Source organism: Colobus angolensis, unplaced genomic scaffold (assembly GCF_000951035.1).
Source record: "Colobus angolensis palliatus isolate OR3802 unplaced genomic scaffold, Cang.pa_1.0 Scaffold366, whole genome shotgun sequence".
In the NCBI taxonomy this organism is placed as follows: domain Eukaryota; kingdom Metazoa; phylum Chordata; class Mammalia; order Primates; family Cercopithecidae; genus Colobus; species Colobus angolensis.
The window spans coordinates 1,037,400-1,041,112 of record NW_012116999.1 but is presented as its reverse complement, the minus strand read 5'-3'; positions in this window follow the sequence as shown (position 1 = coordinate 1,041,112).

Genomic DNA, 3,713 nt, shown 5'->3' with positions numbered 1-3,713 from the left:
GCCCACCTTAGCCTCCCGAAGTGCTGGGATTACAGGCATGAGCCAGTACACCTGGCCTGTGTACCATTTTAGGTCCAGAATAAGTAGAGGACCTGGTGCTTGCCTTTGAAAAACTAACAAAGTGATAAGTCAGAATTGCATAAATCTTTTTAATTTTGGGCTAAATCCAGTAGGAATCATTTCACAAAAGTATCAGATTAGTAGTTTTCTGGTTGTGTTTGATGGGCCTGGCTCAGGGGTTCCCAGGCTATGAGTGAGAAAGGAAAGATAGGGGATGTTGAGCTTAGCCAGGAAGGCTTTTTGGCCCATACTGCAACTCCAGTGGAGCAGCTCTTCCCTTACCTATATTACATTATAGGTTTCCTTGATCTTCCCATTATTTCACTTGAATAAAAAATGCTATTGATTAAAATAAACATAATTATTTGAAAACTACTGTTTTAAATGTTGAGAGAAGGGCCAAAGAGTATGTGCTAGAATTGTAGAAGAAGCCTTTCATTCAATATGTAGAAGGAAATTAGATAATACTTTTATATTTATATAGTACTTTATATGCTTCCAAATGCATTTGCATATATTATCCCACTGAAGCTTTATTACATCACCGACTTAGGCAAGTCAGCTAGCACTACACTCATTTTACAAATAGGAAATACATTATCTGTGAGTTGTTCAAGATTGCATTACTAGTTACTATAATCTATGGAAGAGCCAGAATTCAAGAATCAGAAATCAAAGTATTCTGATTCCAGTAGGAGAGCATTAACAAACTATGGACTCTTTCACAGGTAAGAAAACTTAATTTCTCTCAAAGACTTTGATTCTCTTAAAGCATATTAATTTAAGGTTTTCCTTTCAATCATATTTATCTATAGCTCAAATCTAATCCTTATATTACGTTGTTCCTACACCTAAAGCTTTCTAGCTCAGAGTTTTCTCTCCTCTGATGCCCTGAGAAACAGCATAATGTGGTCACATTGTAATGTGATATAGCTGATATTTTTTCAAAAAATTGTGATGAGTAGATGCTTCTACCAGATTGCAAAAAAACTTATTTTAATGGTCTTGGTCTTTTATTACAGAATCATAAGGTAACGGATGAGGAGACTGGATTTAACAGACTGAATCTGGCAGCTTAACAATAATCAGTGTGCCAGACACAATTACTCTGTGCCAGACACATTACCCAAATCATTTCATTTGATTTCTAACAACAACTCTATTTCATGAGATGATTGATAGCTCCTGAGCTGACTCCCTTCAGCACTATCACCCACTCCTTCCCTGAGGACATTCCATAGGAGATCAACCTTGAACAAAAAAAATCTTTTTTTTTTTTCATCAAAAGCATTCAATTTTAAGAGACAGTTGTATGCTTTAATATTACACTTCAGCTTTTACTACCATTTAAACTTTAACATTAGGCATGTACAGCTAAGATCTGGAGAGCTTTTTTCTGACAAGTAAGTGAGGTACTTCAAGACACTATAAATTTAACTGTATAGTGCAGCTTTTGATGGAGTAAAATGAAGATTACCCCAAAAGGCAAATTCTCAGGGATGGAAAGATACTTCAGACTTGCAGTCCAGTTTTATTGACACAATAATCGACTCAGAACAAATGTGAGAACTCTGGGGCTTTCTCAGGCCTTACAGGAATCCTCTCCCCTAGGCAACATGAGGTTAGACTGATTTCTTATAGTTAGAATCTGCCCAGTATTTTGCTTCTGCATTCACCAGCCCCCATAGCTAAGACTACTTTGCCTTGCCTCAAATTCTGAGACCAATTCTGCTTTTATACAAGAGAAATAGAAGGAAAATAATGACATCTGTTAAGTACTTTCTCTGTGTCAGCCACATGATCCAAATCATTTCATTTGCTTCCTCACAACAGCCCTGATTATTGCCAATACACAGCACTTACGACAGTAAATTCTATACACAATTTTTGACTGATTGAACAAACATGCGAAGTAGTTCTTCATACATATTCCCATTTTATAATTGAAGAAATAGATGCTCAGATGGGTTAAATATGTTGCCCAACATTATAGAGGTGATTAATTTCTTCATCTCTGTCTCCTTGTCTCCTTCCCTTCCTTTTTTTTACCTTTTGCAAGTTTTAGAAAATTCTCAGAAGTTATACATAATTGGCATTGAGAACCTAAACATTACAAAAGTAGAAAATGTTAATGAAAGTCTGTTTGTCTTTGTCATCCTCTATCCACTTTCCAGAGATAACAACTATAAGTAATTTGGTGTGTTCACGTCCTTTTCATTGTATCAAGCAAATCTTACCACTGTTGCTGTGGCTCTGGGTTGAAGCTCATAACTCCTGGATTTACATAACTCGACTTTGTCTTGATCTTTTGTTCCAGGCTCCCATTCTATACCCCCAATTGCGCAACTATTTTTATTATTGTATCCTCATGCTTTTGTTTCTGCTACTGTCAGCAAGAGTATGTTGGTGTTGTTTATAATAAGGGTATCACTCTAGCTGCGTTTAAAAAAAATAAACCTTTTCTATTTAATTTGCTAGTGTACACTTGGCAGATGTGACAGACAGTGGAAATGTACTGTGCACCAACTGCTTTATGACTGTGGTAGCAGTTGAAAAGGTAAGCATGGCGGCAGTATGCACTAAAATTGATAAATGGATTGTAAAGAAAAGCAGTACACAATCAGAGAACTGATAACTACTTGTTTCTGCACTCTGATTTGATGGGCTTCTATGATAGCGCCTCAGTCTTTCCGGAGGCAATCTGTGTTTTTGCAGAAACAGGTAAGCTATCTTAATAGATCTTTAGTTTATCATCAAATTTCTCCTTTCATTGTGTCTTGCAGTAATTTATCTTTTACAAGAGATCTGTACTGATTCCATTTCCAGCAAATTTCTCCCCAACATGTTCCTTATTCAGCCATTTAACTATCTCTTCAGTAAGTCAGTTCTAAGGACCAGCCATCACTGTTCTGTGACCACATTATTTTCTTCCTCATCTTCTTTTATTACCTACAGAACTCTCTCCTTTTGCTCTCCACCCCTACCAAATAATCTTCAGTATTTTTAGCTTTCCTGATGAGTTTTTCATTTAGTTCTTTTAACTTTCTTGCCTACTCATCATGAGACCCATGATATCTCTTTATTAACTCAAATAATGTCTTATTTATTTGATACTTTGTTAAGTCTGCAGAGTTCATTCTCTCTTTTATTTTTTTTTTGAGACAGGACAGGATCTCACTCTCTTGCCCAGACTGGAGTGCAGTGTTGTGATCACAGCTCACTGCAGCCTTGATTTCCTGGGCTCAGGCCATCCTCCCACCTCAGCCTTCTGAGCAGCTGGGACCACAGGCACACCACCGTGCCCAGCTAATGTTTTTAATTTTGTGAGAAATCAGGGGTTGGCCGGGCGCAGTGACTCACGCCTATAATCCCAGCACTTTGGGAGGCTGAGACGGGCAGATCACCCGAGGTCAGGAGTTAGAGACCAGCCTGACCAATATGATGAAACTCCGCCTCTACTAAAAATACAAAAATTAGCTGGGTGTGGTCACATGCGCCTGTGATCCCAGCTACTCAGGAGACTGAGACAGGATAATCACTTGAACCTAGGAGGTGGAGGTTGCATTGAGCCAAGATCTCACCATTGCACTCCAGCCTGTGCAACAAGAGCGAAAATCTGTCTCAAAAAAAAAAAAAATCAAAATTAGAAACAA